This window comes from Pinus tabuliformis, chromosome 6 (genome assembly GCF_031772625.1).
Source record: "Pinus tabuliformis cultivar Carrire ecotype Pingquan chromosome 6, CPIR1, whole genome shotgun sequence".
Classification (NCBI taxonomy): Eukaryota; Viridiplantae; Streptophyta; class Pinopsida; order Pinales; family Pinaceae; genus Pinus; species Pinus tabuliformis.
Genome location: NC_142292.1, coordinates 58,820,962 through 58,836,942, shown reverse-complemented (window position 1 = coordinate 58,836,942; position 15,981 = coordinate 58,820,962).

Genomic DNA, 15,981 nt, shown 5'->3' with positions numbered 1-15,981 from the left:
TTTCAGTCGCCCGTTGGCCGGTCTGGGCTGTCTTGGCTCAGATCGTGCCTTTCCCGATTAGCATTGTGCATTTTCGGAAGCGAAGGCTCTACCTTCCATCCAGAAATTGTGCAATTATGGCCCAACACTGACCTCCAGGCTTGCATTGCACAATTCTTGGAGGCAGTGTCCTGTTGGCCCCAGAAACTACGCAATGCAGTTTGCTGGTTGCATGTCACTACTGATTGAAATTGCACATTGTGTAGTTTTAGTCCTGAACAGGCAAAGCTGGACTATGCATTACGTAGCTCCAATAGTTAGTCAGCCTCCCAACAACCTAGACTATGCCTCGTGTAGTTTTGGTAGTCAGTCTCCTAGCCTCCCGGTGAAAATTGCGTAATCTTCACAGACAGTCACATAGGTATGTTGCATGTCAGTCCTCTAGTTTGTTTTGGTTTTCCATCGACAGATTGCTTGTCATGAGTGTTTCTATGTCTCTAAGTATCACAAGTGTTCTTCTGCCTCTCAGCAACATAGGTACAATGACTTCCAGGAGAGTAGAGTCGAAGACATCGTTCAGAGCACACTTGGGGATGCAGTCAAGCAAGTGTCTATGAACTTGCCTATCCACGAAGGCATCAAGTTGTTCATGGAAAAGGATATCAAGATGAATGGCAACAACATCACAACGTGAAACACCATCAAAAGTAGCAGAAGGAAACACACCTGCACGCAATGAATGCAAGAGGAAGGTTGTTGACAACACATAGGCAGAACAAAGTCACAAGCTCAAGCAGATCCACTTGTGATGAAAGCAACTTTAGAGACTGAGGCTATGAGGCGACGATGCACCAAGAGGATCGCACGAAGGCAAAGAGAGAGAAACAGAGAAGGATTTGTAGGAGCTCAAGTGACAACTCAAGGAAGAACAAGAGGTGCACATACAAGAGAAGGAGTTGCAGTGGGAACAAACACAACAAGGGGCACAACATGCACAGATGAATGAAACTATGCCCGTACAAGTTATAGATCCATCCCAGCAGGTGGCACAAAGCAGACAAGGTGAGAAGTGATCCTGATCACATGTAAGGGTATTCAGCAGCATGCATGTCATTGTGCACACGCATGCGATCCAACCTATTTGACACACTCACCAAAGCAAAGACAAGAAGCAAATCCGACTGGAGCCGAATATGTATTCTAACAAGTTGATGCGCACGACCACCAAAACATGCTTGGAGATTAGCTTAGACACTATGCAACAACATGTTGGTGGTGCGGTTGCACCCAGGACAACCATGCACATGCTATCAGACGGGTTGGACGGAGGAGCCATATCAGTGTACCCGGATGCAACGGAGGCAAGAGTTATCTTTCAGTAGGATGTCACCATTGAGCGCACTGACACCATCACGGATGACCAAGCTTGGCATTAGTTCATCACCGTCGACCATCATGAGGATATCGAAGAGCTAGTCTCACCACAATAGTTCGCGTGTTAGTGATGTCTTCGATGGCTTGCTCAAGCCATTTTGTCTCACATGGGTACATGTGCAGATTGTATATAGCATCTTGTCAACTGGAAGTTCAAGTGTCGATAGTTGAATGTGATAGTGTTATGGAACAAGCTCACAAAAATTAGTATAGGGGCCTAACAAACAGTCATAGAGTAGTCTAAGAGTCATGAGGATAGATGAATGGTCACAAAGGGGAATGTCAAGGGTAACCCCACCCTTTGATACAAATAGTCCCTCATAACTCATTGGAAAGGATTTTGGTTAGCCAAGCTTCCGATAGGAGTATCTTAGAGAAAGCTGGGAGAGTATTGTAACGAGCCTTGGCTTCTCCACTGTGCAAAGCTAGTATATCTCTTTTGAAGAGTAGGCGGCAGTGACTGTAATGTTCTGCTTTCGGAACTAGTTGTTGGTCATGGTTGTATTATATGACTGGAACTTACGCTTCTTAATATAACAGAGCCAACACGTTTCATGCATATTTCGTATTGTATTTCAACTATCTTGTTTACTCTAAATGATATATGTATCTGTTTGCTTGCGCATGCACATTTAGCTATTTTTTGTATATGTATGTATGAATATTATTGAAATGTGTTGTTGGTTTCACCATCACTTTGGATTTCTAGCTCACTTGCCTTCCAGTTTGTGATGCATATTAGCTCGTGTGTTCCCTTCTTAACTGATCCAGATTTAAATAGGAATGCAAAAAATTACAGAGATAACCATAAACACAGAGATGCAGTGAAAATAATACTTCATTTCATTCATGTAAAATACTGAAATATTCTTACAAACAATAATGGAAATAAACTAGCTAGGGCGATGGTAGCTTATCTATGAGAAGAGATGTGTCGGCTACATGCCTCTGAACTATGTTACAATGAGGCTCAAAGGCCTATTTGTTGTTGAGAAATAATGGAAAACCCTAAACATCCAAAAACCTAACCTTAGAAGATGAAACGCCAAACTTTGGGCCCCGTTTGGGTAAATTGGTACATCAATTTCCCGGGGTCGTAACTTTGGCATACGATCTCCATTTAACGCGCATAATATCTTGTTAGAAACATCTATCCTAGAGCTACAACTTTGGGAAGAGAAACATCGGTCCATGTACCCATGTTGCTCCTAGTTTTCCCAAAAAACGGCTCCGGAAGTTCAGGACCCGAAAAACTGCTAAAAATAGTAAATTGTGCTACAATTAAGGAAACTAAAAAGCTGAAAGAAACAGTGGTGGGGATCCAAGTGGACTTGGTAGGTGGCCACCAATATCCATCTGGATCATTCCTCCCCCCTTAAGAAGCAATGGTCCCCATTGCGTTGAGTTCCTCCATGAGATGAGGAAACATCTGCTGAACTTGGTCCCTGGTGAGCCACTTGCCTTGGTGAAGGAGTTGGTCTGCTTTGACAACTCGATACAGTTGCAAAATGTTTCATGCAATCTGGATTTAACTCTGTGGGTGTGAGCTGCTCTACAATGTTGGATGTATCTAGTAATGGTGGAAAGTATGGCCGAAGGCGGTCCACATTGAACACTGGATGTATGTCAAGGAGAATGCTGAGCTCAAATGCATTGTCTCCCATAGCCTTGGTAATGGTGTAAGGACCATATCAGAGTGGTCTGAGTTTTCGATAGGCTTTGGTAAGGCGTTCCTTTTGCAAATGCAACCAGACTTTGTCGCCCACCTGAAACTTGTGTGGCACCTGAAGTTGATCATGTCGTTGCTTGTACTTGGCATTTGATTTCTCTAGAATGTCATGGACCTACTAGCGAATATGTTGGATGTGCTCAATGAATTTGTTTGCGTTATTTGTTTTAGACTAGACATGAGCCGAATCTGTGTGAGTAGCTACAAATGGCATGGCCACATCAATGGGACATAGTGGCTGTAATCCCAAGCCCACTTGAAAAGGGTTGTGGCCAGTCGAGTTGTGGAGAGCCCGGTTGTAGCTGTGTTGAACATAGGGGAGGCTCTCATCCCATGTGCGTGGATGCTTTGAGTTGTACATGTGCAGAATGTGTACGATCATCTTGTTGACAATCTCTGTTTGGCCATTAATTTGAGGATGGAAGGCTGTGGACTTAGTGAGTTTGGTGTCCAGCATCGACCAGAGACTGGACCAAAATGAACTTAGGAACCTGTTGTCCCGATTTGAGATGATAGGCTGTGGGATCCCAAAGTGCACCCACACTCGTTCAAAGAAGAGTTTAGCAGTGGCTTCTGCTGTGATATTCTTCTTGCAGGCTGCCATAATGGCCATATTCGAGAACCTGTCGATGACCACAAAAAAAAAGTCATTTCCATGATCAGTGGAAGGAAGGCCTGACATGTAATCCATGCAGATGGATTCCCAAGGTCGATTAGGTGTAGCTAGCGGGGTATAGAGCCCTTGCTTCTTGATGGTCAGTTTGGCAATGGAGCAGGCAATGCTTGATTTTATGTACTTCATGACATCTTGTCGAAGATTCGGCCAATAGAAATACTTCTGCAATATTGCCACCATTTTCTCGTCGCCGAAATGAAAAACAACTCGACTGTAGTGTGCTTCCCAAATCATCTTGGCACGCTCACTTGAAGGAACACAAAGGTGACCCAGGGGGCATATCAGGGCATCCTGGATGTGAAAATCTGGAACATGCTAACTCTCCAAGAGTGTCTGGTATGTGTAGCTAAATTCTAGGTCACTTTTGTAGAGAAGTGGCCAATCAAAAGTATCGTGCCCACAAGATTTGAGCACGGTTGTTAATGCCATGATCGGTGGTCGACTGAGGCAATATGAAACAATATTGGTGTTGCCCTTTTTATACTTGATATTCAAATGGAACTGTTGCAGGTATGTGGACCACTTCTGATGGCGATCATTCTGCAATTTCCCTTGGGTCTGTATGAACTGTAGGGGTTGGTGGTCTTTGTGGATGACCGTTTCCTTCCCCAAAATGTAATGCTTCCATTGTCGGCAAGCTTGCACAACATAATACATCTCTTTGTGGCAAGTGGGATACTTCCGAACTGTGTCTGAAAGTGTGTTACTATGATATGACACTGGATGCTCGTGTTGAGTAAGGACTGCCCCAATAGCATAGTCAGAGGCATCTGTCTCGACATCAAATGGTTGTTGCAAGTCTGGTAATGCGAACACTAGTGCCGTGTAGAGGCAATATTTCAACTTTGTGAATGCCTTCTGTTGAGATTCAGACCAAAAGAATTTTGCCTTCGCTCCTCCCTTGGTGACTTGACTCAAGGGCCAAGTGATATGAGAAAATCCCAACATGAACCTGCGGTAAAAGTTGGCAAGACCTAGAAAGCTGCGGAGCTCTGTCAGAGTGGTTGGAGATGGCCAATCCCGAATGACTTGGATCTTGGATGGATCCACATGCACCCCCTATTCATCAATAATGTATCCCAGATACTGAACTTGGGTCATGCAAAAAGTTCATTTCTCCAAATTGGCACATAACTTGTGTTGCCGCAGTGTTTGGAGAACCTGTCGGATGTGGTGGAGGTGCTCTTCCAAACTTTGGCTGAAGATCAGGATGTCATCCAAGTATACCACTACAAATGAGTTGGTGAATGGTCGTAAGAAGTCATCCATTAGTCTCATGAAGGTTGCAGGAGCATTTGTTAATCCGAAAGGCATAACCAACCATTCTAAAAGGCCCTCCTTGGATTTGAATGTAGTCTTCCACACATCGGAGGGTTCGATTGGTACCTAGTGATATCCTAACTTCAAATCGATATTGCTGAAATATTTTCCCCCCTTCAGTTGGTCCAGGAGGTCATCAATCCATGGGATCAGGTACCTATTACAGACAATGATCTTGTTCAGTGCCTGGTAGTCAATATAGAGTCTCCAAGTCCCATCCTTCTTCTGTACCAACACAATCGGGCTCCCATAGGGAGATGAACTTGGACGGATGTGACCTTTCTGCAGCATCTCCTGGATTTGCCTCTTGATTTCATCGTTCTCCAGAATGGAGTGCTAATAGATTGGTCCATTGGGTAGCGATGCACCTGGGGTCAGATCGATGGAGTGCTTGACCTGATAGTGCAGAGGAACCCCTGCAGGGGAGGTGAAGATGTCCTCGTACTCCTCCACGACCTTGTCCATCTGTAGTTGTCGTGTGGAGGGGCCCTGTCTGGAGGTTGTGGCCACTGTCTTATTCTTTCCTTGAGGGCATATCATTAGGAAAACAAATTTCCTGGTTTTGGAAATGAGCATTCTGTATTGTTTTGCAATAACCAAAGAGATGGTGGTAGGTGGTGCTACCTCCAGTATCCTGTACAACTTATTTCCCAAAGTAACAATAACAACATGGGGCCTTGATTCATACACAACATGTCGCTTCCACAAGTATGGTTGTCCTAATAATACATCACAAACTTCAAGGGGAGCAATGTCACACAAAACCTCATCTGTGAAGGGCTTGATGTTATATGGAAGGCGACACTACTGGCTCATGCAAAGATCCCTTCCTTGGTGAAGCCACCAGATGGTGTACGGTTGTGGATGTGCTGTGGTTAGTAAGCCCAGTCGCTTCACGACATCTGCTGAAATGAGGTTCTTCTAGCTCCCACTGTCGACAATGAATCATAGCGGGGAGCCCTTTACCCACATCTCGGAGTGGAAAAGACACTCCTCCTCCTATGGATCTTTGGGTTCCTCCTTCTGGATCTTTGTGGTGGAAATGGTGGCGTTGGGCTCTGCATCAACAATTTGCTTCCCTTTGTCATTCCCCTTGTCGGGTTTTGACTCAGAGTTAGAACATGCATTTGATTTTGAAACCTTTAGCTTGGCCACTAGTGACTGCTTGGCTCGACACTCACTTGTGTTGTGAGTGGAGCTCTTATGGAACTCACACCACTTTCCGTTGTCCTTTTTTGGCTTCACGTCGCTGTTCTTTGCTTGTAGCTTTGGCAGGTTTTCTTGGGCCACCCCACCTTGGCTTTTTCCTTTGTTCTGTGGTTTGGGCGCACCTTTACCTTGCTTCAGATTCGCAGATCCAAAGTCTCTCTTCTTCTGTTTAAACTTTTTCTCGACCTTGATGGCATATCGGTATAACGTGCCGATCTAGGGAATGTTCAGGAATTATATTTCTTCCTAGATGTACTTGTGCAGGCAGCCGTGGTATTTGAGTACCAAATGCTGCTCCAAATCCTTGATACCCAACTTTGTGCGAAGGGTATGGAAAATATTGGTAAACTCTGGCACGTCTTGGGCCCTTCCCTACCGCATCGTGGTCCACTTTATGTATTGATCCTCATAGCTTCCCATAGGGTAGTACTGCTCCTTGATGGCATCCCAGAATGAATCCCAAGTTGGTGCGACTGAAAATAGTGAGCCTGCACTTTCATCCTTTTACTCGAAGTAGGTTACCCACCAGTCCTTGACGTGGGGGGCTGCTTTGAGAAGAGCGAAATAATCTTTTCCCCACTGGAAAAATCATGAACAGAAAAATAACCCTCTAGCAGATTTAACCATTTATCGATGGCATCTGTGTCTATCTAACCCTCAAATATGGGGATTTCAAATTAACTTGTACCTTAAACGATGTGGTGTTTCCAGAGTAGCTATTAGAAGTCGATGCGTCACCCCTGGGTAGCTGCTGAAGGATCTGTGAAAAGTTTTCCATCATCGTGTTCTTTTGTCACTCGAGGGCTTCTTCGAGCAAGATTTTGATAGGATCTTCTACCCCTTTGTATTTCTTTTCATCCGCCATGGGAGGCCGTCAGGATTTGCGAGGTTGGTCTTCCAAAGGTTTGACTAGTTCAAGCCCTATCTCCTTATATCCCGACCTCGTTAGGGACATGCAAAGAAAAATAGAGAAAATGAAGATTGCTCTAATACCACTGATCCAGATGTAAACAGAAACGCAACAAATTACAGAGATAACCATAAACACAGAGATGCAGTGGGAATAATACTTCAATTCATTAATGTAGAATAGTGAAATATGCTTACAAACAACAATGGAAATAAACCAGCTAGGGCGACGGTAGCTTATCTCTGAGAAGAGATGTGTCGGCTACATGCCTTTGAACTGTGTTACAATGAGGCTTGAAGGCCTATTTAATGTTGAGAAATAATGGAAAACCCTAAACATCCAAGAACCTAACCTAGAAGATGAAACGCCAAATTGTGGGCCCCATTTGGGTAAATTGGTACATCAACTTCCCGGGGTCGTAACTTTGGCATATGATCTCCGTTTGACACACACAATATCTCGTTAGAAAGATGTATATGAGAAATACAACTTTGGGAAGAGCAACATCGGTCCATGGACCCATGTTGCTCTTAGTTTTCCCAAAAAACGTCGTTTAGGGCCTCAAAACGGCTCTAGAAGTTCAGGACCCAAAAAACTGCTAAAAATAGTAAACTGTGATACAATTAAGGAAACTGAAAAGCTGAAAGAAACAATGGTGGGGGTCCAAGTGGACTTGGTAGGTGGCCACCAATATCCACCAGATCATTCCTCCCCCCTTAAGAAGCAATGGTCCCCATTGCGTTGTGTTCCTCCATGAGATGAGGAAACTTCTGCTAAACTTGGTCCTTGGTGAGCCACTTGCCCTGGTGAAGGAGTTGGCCTGCTTTGACAACTCGGTACAGTTGGATATTCTGTTGGCAAGCGTGCTTGATCTGTGTATCCATGATCCAATCAGTTGCATCTTGTTCCATGCAATCTGGAATTAACTTTGTGGGTGTGCGCTCTTCTGCAATGTCGGATGTGTCTAGTAATGGTGGAAAGTATGGCCGAAGACGGTCCACATTGAACACTAGATGCAGGCCAAGGAATCGGGGAATGCTGAGCTGAAATGCATTGTCTCCCATAGCCTTGGTAATGGTGTAAGGACCATATCAGAGTGGTTTGAGTTTCCTATAGGCTTCGGTAAGGCATTCCTTTTGCAAATGCAACCAGACTTTGTCGCCCACTTGAAACTTGTGTGGCACCCGATGTTGATCATGTTGCTACTTGTACTTGGCATTTGATTTCTCCAGAATGTCATGGACCTGCTGTCAAACATGTTGGATGTGCTCAATGAAGTTGCTTGTCTTATCTGTTTCAGACTGGACATGAGTCGAATCTTCGTGAGTAGCTACAAATGTCATGGCCACATCAATGGGACATTGTGGCTGGAATCCCAAGCCCACCTGAAAAGGGCTGTGGCCAGTCGAGCTGTGGAGAGCCCAGTTGTAGCTGTGTTGAACATAGGGGAGGCTCTAGTCCCATGTGCGTGGATGATTTGAGTTGTACATGCACATAATGTGTACGATCATCCTGTTGACAACCTCTATCTGGCCATTAGTTTGAGGAAGGAAGGTTTTGGACTTATTGAGTTTGGTGTCCAGCATCGACCAGATATTGGACCAAATTATACTGAGGAAACTATCCCAATATGAGATGATAGACTATGGGATCCCAAAGTGTACCCGCACTCATTCAAAGAAGATTTTAGCAATGGATTCTATTGAGATATTCTTCTTGTAGGTTGCCATAATGGCCATCTTCGAGAACCTATCGACGACCATAAAAACACAGTGGTTTCCATGCTTCGTGGAAGGAAGGCTTGACATGTAATCCATGGAGATGGATTACCAAGGTCAACTAGGGGTAGGAAGTCGGGTATAGAGACCTTGCTTCTTGATGGTCGGTTTGGCAATGGTGCAGACAGTGCATGATCTGATGTACTTCCCGACATCTTGTTGAAGATTCGGCCAATAGAAATACTTCTACAATATTACCACCATTTTCTCGACCTCGAAATCCCCAACAACCCAACTGTAGTGTGCTTCCAAAATCATCTTGGCACGCTCACTTGAAGGAACACAAAGGTGACCTAGGTGGCATAATAGGGCATCCTGGAGGTGAAAATCTGGAACATGCTGACCCTTCAAGAGTGTTTGGTATGTGTGGCCGAATTCTGGGTCACTTTTGTAGAGAAGTGGCCAATCAAAAGTCTCATGCCCACAAGAGTTGAGCACAGTGGTTAACGCCGTGATTGGTGGTCGACTAAGGCAATATGCAACATTATTAGTGTTGCCCTTCTTATACTTGATATTCAAATGGAACTGTTGTAGGTATTTGGACCACTTCTAATGGCGATCATTCTGCAATTTCCCTTGGGTCTGTATGAACTACAGGGGTCGGTGGTCTGTGTGGATGACTGTTTCCTTCCCCAAAATGTAATGATTCCTTTGTCGGCAAGCCTGCATAATGGAATACATCTCTTTGTCATAATTGGGATACTTCTGGACTGTGTCTGAAAGTGTCCCACTGTGATATGCCACTAGATGCTCGTGTTGAGTAAGGACTGCCCCAATAGCATAGTCATAGGCATTTGTCCCGACCTCAAATGGTTATTGCAAGTCTGGTAATGCGAGCACTGGTGCCGTGCAGAGTCAACCTTTCAACTCTGTGAATGCCTTCTGTTGAGATTCAGACCAAAAGAATTTTTCTTTCGCTCCTCCCTTGGTGACTTGACTCAAGGGCCAAGTGATATGAGAAAATCCCAACACGAACCTACGGTAGAAGTTGGCAAGACCTAGAAAGCTGCGGAGTTCTGTCAGAGTGGTTGGAGATGGCCAATCCCAAATGACTTGGATCCTGGCTAGATCCACATGCACTCCCCGTTCATCAATAAAGTATCCTAGATACTCACCCTGGGTCATTCCAAAAGTGCATTTCTCCAAATTGGCACATAACTTGTGTTGCCGCAGTGTTTGGAGAACCTATCAGATGTGGTGGAGGTGCTCTTCCCAAGTCTAGCTGAAAATCATGATGTCATCCAAGTATACCACTACAAATGAGTTGGTGAATGGCCGTAAGATGTCATCCATTAGCCTCATGAAGGTTGCAGGAGCATTCGTTAATCTGAAAGGCATAATCGACCATTTGAAAAGGCACTCCTTGGCTTTGAAGGAAGTCTTCCACACATCGGAGGGTTTGATTGGTACTTGGTGATATCCTGAATTCAAATCGATCTTGCTGAAATATTTTGTCCCCTTCAGTTGGTCCAGGAGGTCATCAATCCGTGGGAGCGGGTACCTATTATGGATAGTGATCTTGTTTAGTGCTCGGTAGTCAATACAGAGTCTCCAAGTCCCATCCTTTTTCTGTACCAACACGATCAGGCTCCCACAGGGCGATGAACTTGGATGGATGTGACCTTTCTACAGCAGCTCCTAGATCTACCTCTTGATTTCATCGTTCTCCAGAACAGAGTGTCGATAGATTGGTCCATTGGGTAGCGGTGCACCTGGGGTCAAATCAATAGAGTGCTTGACCTGAAAATGCAGAGGAACCCCTATGGGGGAGGTGAAGATGTACTCGTACTGCTCCATGACCTTGCCCATCTGTAGTTGTCGTGCGAAGGGGCCCTGTCTAGAGGTCGTGGCCACTATCTTCTTCTTTCCTTGAGGGAATATCACCAGGAAAACAAATTTCCCAGTTTTGGAAATGAGCTTACTACATTGTTTTATAGTAACCAAAGAGATGTTGGTAGGTGGTGCTACCTCTAGTATCCTGTACAACTTATTTCCCAAAGCAACAATAACAACACGGGGCCTTGATTCATATACATCATGTCGCTTCCATAAGTATGGTTGTCCTAATAATACATTAGAAACTTCAAGGGGAGCAATGTCACAAAATACCTCATCCGTGAAGGGCTTGATGTTGTATGGAAGGTGACACTGCTGGCTCATGCGAAGATACCGTCCTTTGTGAAGCCACCCGATGGTGTACGTTTGTGGATGTGCTATGGTTGGTAAGCCCAGCCGCTTCAAGACCTCTATCGAAATGAGGTTCTTTTGGCTCCCGCTATCGAAAATGAACTGTAGCGTGGAGCCCTTTACCCATGTCTGGGAGTGGAAGAATTGCTCCTCCTCCTCTAGATCTTCGGGTTCCTCCTTCTAGATCTTCGTGGTGGCAACGGTGGCATTGGGCTCTACATCGATAATCTGATTCCCTTTGTCATTCCCCTTGTTGGGTTCTGACTCAGAGTCAGAACATGCATATGATTCTGAAACCTTTAGCTCAGCCACTAGTGACTGCTTGGCCCGACACTCACTTGTGTTGTGAGTGGAGCTCATATGGAACTCACACCACTTTCCTGTGTCCTTTTTCGGCTTCATGGAAATGTTCTTTTCTTGCAGCTTTGGCGGGTTGTCTTGGGCCACCCCACCTTGGCTTTGTCCTTTGTTTTGCGGTTTGAGGGCACCTTTCCCTTGCTTTAGTCTCGCTTCTTCTGTTTAAACTTTTGCTCAACCTTGACGGCATATCGGTATGCCGTACTGAGCGAGGAGATGTTAAGGAATTCTATTTCTTCCTGGATGTACTTGTGCAGGCAGCCGCGATATTTGAGTACCAAATGCTACTCTAAATCCTTGATACCCAACTTTGTGCGAAGGGTATGGAAAATATTGGTAAACTCTAGCACGTCCTGGTCCCTTCCCTGCCGCAGCGTGGTCCACTTTATGTATTGATCCTCATAGCTTCCCACAGGGCAGTACTACTCCTTGATGGCATCCTAGAATGAATCCCAAGTGGGTGTGGCCAAAAATAGTGAGCCTATGGTTTCGTCCTTCTACTCGCAGTAGGTTTCCCACCAGTCCTTGACGTGGGGGGCTGCTTTGAGAAGAGTGAAAATAATATTTTCCCCACTGGAAAAATCATGAACAAAAAAATAACCCTCTAGAAGATTTAACCATTTATCGACAGAATATGAGTCTATCTGACCCTCGAACACGGGGATTTCAAAATTAACTTGTACCTTAAATGGTGTGGCATTTCTAGAGTAACTGTTGGAAGCCGATGCTTTGCCCCTGGGTAGCACCTGAAGGATCTGGGCAAAGCTGCCCATATCACGTTCCTTTGTCACTCGAGGGCTTTACCGAGCAAGACTTTGATAGGATCTCCTGCCCCCTCATCTTTCTTTTCATCCGCCATGGGAGCCCGTCAGGATTTGAGAGGCTGGTCTTGCAAAGGTTCGACCAGTTCAAGGTCTAACTCATTATATCCCGACCTCGTTGGGGACATGCAAAGAAATACAGAGAAAATGCAGACCGATCTGATACCACTGATCCGGATTTAAATAGGAACGCAACAAATTATAGAGATAACCATAAACACAGAGATGCAACGGAAATAATACTTCATTTCATTAATGTAAAATACTGAAATATGCTTACAAACAACAATGGAAATAAACCAATTAGGGCAATGGTAGCTTATCTTTGAGAAGATATGTGTCAGCTACATGCCTCTGAACTGTGTTACAATGAGGTTTGAAGGCTTATTTATTGTTGAGAAACAATGGAAAACCCTATACATCCAAAAACCTAACCCTAGAATGCCAAACTGTGGGCCCTGTTTGGGTAAATTGGTACATCAACTTCCTGGAGTCGTAACTTTGGCATACGATCTCCGTTTGATGCGCAAAATATCTTGTTAGAAAGATATATCCAAGAAATACAACTTTGGGAAGAGATAGTTCAATCCATGGTCCCATGTTGCTCCCAATTTTCCCAAAAAACGTCGTTTAAGGCCTCAAAACGACTCCGAAAGTTTAGGACCCGAAAAACTGCTAAAAATAGTAAACTGTGCTACAATTAAGGAAACTAAAAAGCTGAAAGAAACAATGGTGGGTGTCTAAGTGGACTTGGAAGGTGGCCACCAATATCCACCTGGATCATTCCTCCCCCCTTAGGAAGCAATGGTCCCCATTGCGTTGAGTTCCTCCATGAGATGAGGAAACTTCTGATGAACTTGGTCCCTGGTGAGCCACTTGCCTTGGTGAAGGAGTTGGCCTGCTTCGACAACTCGATACAGTTGGATATTATGCTAGCGACTGTGCTTGATTTGTGTGTCCATGATCCGATCAGTTGCAACTTGTTCCATGCAATTTGGATTTAACTCTGTGGGTGTGAGCTGTCCTGCAATGTCGGATGTGTCTAGTAATGGTGGAAAGTATGGCCGAAGGCGGTCCACATTGAACAATGGATGCAGGCCAACGAATGGGGGAATTTTGAACTCAAATGCATTGTCTCCCACAACCTTGGTAATGGTGTAAGGACCATATCAGAGTGGTCTGAGTTTCCGATAGGCTCCGGTAAGGTGTTCCTTTTGCACATGCAAGCAGACTTTGTTGCCCACTTGGAACTTGTGTGGCACTCGATGTTGATCATGTCACTACTTGTACTTGGCATTTGATTTCTCTAGAATGTCATGGACCTGTTGGCGAATATGTTGGATGTGCTTAATGAAGCTGTTTGCCTTATCTGTTTCGGACTGGACATGAGTTGAATCTGCATGAGTAGCTACAAATGGCATGGCCACATCAATGGGACCCAGTGGCTAGAATCCCAAGCCCACCTGAAAAGAGATGTGGCAAATCGAGCTGTGGAGAGCCCGATTGTAGCTGTGTTGAACATATGGGAGGCTCTCGTCCCATGTGCGTGGATGATTTTAGTTTTACATGCACAGTGTGTGTACGATCATCCTGTTGACAACCTCTATCTGGCCATCAGTTTGAGGATGGAGGGTTGTGGAATTAGTGAGTTCAGTGTCCAGCATCGACCAAAGACTAGACCAAAATGTACTGAGGAACCTACTATCCTGATTTGAGATGATAGACTATGGGATCCCAAAGTGTACCCACACTCGTTCAAAGAAGAGTTTAGTAGTGGCTTTTACTGTGATATTCTTCTTGCAGGCCACCATAATGGCCATCTTCGAGAACCTACCGACAACCACAAAAACACAGTTGTTTCCACCCTTAGTGGAAGGAAAGCTTAACATGTAATCCATGGAGATGGATTCCCAAGGTCGACTAGGGGTAGGCAGCGGGGTATAGAACCCTTGCTTCTTGATGGTCGGTTTGGCAATGGCGCAGACAGTGCATGATCTGATGTACTTCCCGACATACTGTTGAATATTTGGCCAATAGAAATACTTCTGCTGTACTGCCACCATTTTCTCGACCCTGAAATGCTCAACAGCCTGACCGTAGTGTGCTTCCCAAATCATCTTGGCACTCTCGCTTGAAGGAACACAAAGATGACCCAGTTGGCATAACAGGGAATCCTGGAGGTGAAAACCTGGAACATTTTGACCCTCCAAGAGTGTCTGGTATGTGTTGCCAAATTCTGGGTCACTTTTTTTGAGAAGTGGCCAATCAGAAGTCTCGTGTCCACAAGAGTTGAGCATGGTGGTTAACTCCATGAACGGTGGTTGACTGAGGCAATCTGCAACATTATTGGTGCTGCCCTTCTTATACTTGATATTCAAATGGAGCTGTTGCAGGTATATGGACCACTTCTGATGGCGACCATTCTGCAATTTCCCTTGGGTCGGTATGAACTACAGAGGTTGGTGGTCTGTGTGGAAGAACTTTTCCTTCAACAAAATGTAATGCTTCCATTTTAGGCAAGCCTACACAATGGAATACATCTCTTTGTCATAAGTGGGATACTTCCAGACTGTGTCTGAAAGTGTCTCATTGTGGTATGCCACTAGATGCCCATGTTGAGTAAGGATTGCCCCAATAACATAGTCAGAGACACTTAACTCCTCCCTTGGTGACTTAACTCAAGGGCCAAGTGATATGAGAAAATCCCAACACGAACCTGCGGTAGAAGTTGGAAAGACCTAGAAAGCTACAGAGCTCTGTCAGAGTGGTTGGAGGTAGCCAATCCTGAATAACTTGGATCTTGGCTGGATCCACACGCACCCCCTGTTCATCAATAATGTATCCCAGATACTGAACCTGGGTCATGCCAAAAGTGCATTTCTCCAAATTGGCACATAACTTGTGTTGCTATAGTGTTTGGAGAACTTGTTGGATGTGGGGGAGGTGCTCTTCCCAAGTTTGGCTGAAGATCAGGATGTCATCCAAGTATACCACTACAAATGAGTTGGTGAATGGCCGCAAGATTTCATCCATTAGCCTCATGAAGGTTGCAGGAGCATTCATTAATCCGAAAGTCATAACCAACCATTCGAAAAGGCCCTCCTTGGCTTCAAAGGCAATCTTCCACACATCGAAGGGTTTGATTGGTACCTGGTGATATCCTGACTTCAAATTGATCTTGCTGAAATATTTCGCCCCCATCAATTGGTCCAGGAGGTCATTAATCCATGGGATCGGGTACCTATTATGGACAGTGATCTTGTTTAGTGCCCGATAGTAATTACAGAGACTCCAAGTCCCATCCTTCTTTTGTACCAACATGATCGGGCTCCCACAGGGCAATGAACTCAGATGGATGTGACCTTTCTACAGCAGCTCCTAGATCTGCCTCTTGATTTCATTGTTCTCCAAAACGAAGTGCCGATAGATTGGTACATTAGGCAGCGGTGCACCTGGGGTCAGATCGATGGAGTGCTTGACCTGACAGTGCAGAGGAACCCCTGCAGGGGAGGTGAAGATGTCCTCGTACTCCTCCATGAACTTTTCCATCTGTAGTTGTCATGTGGAGGGGCCCTATTTAG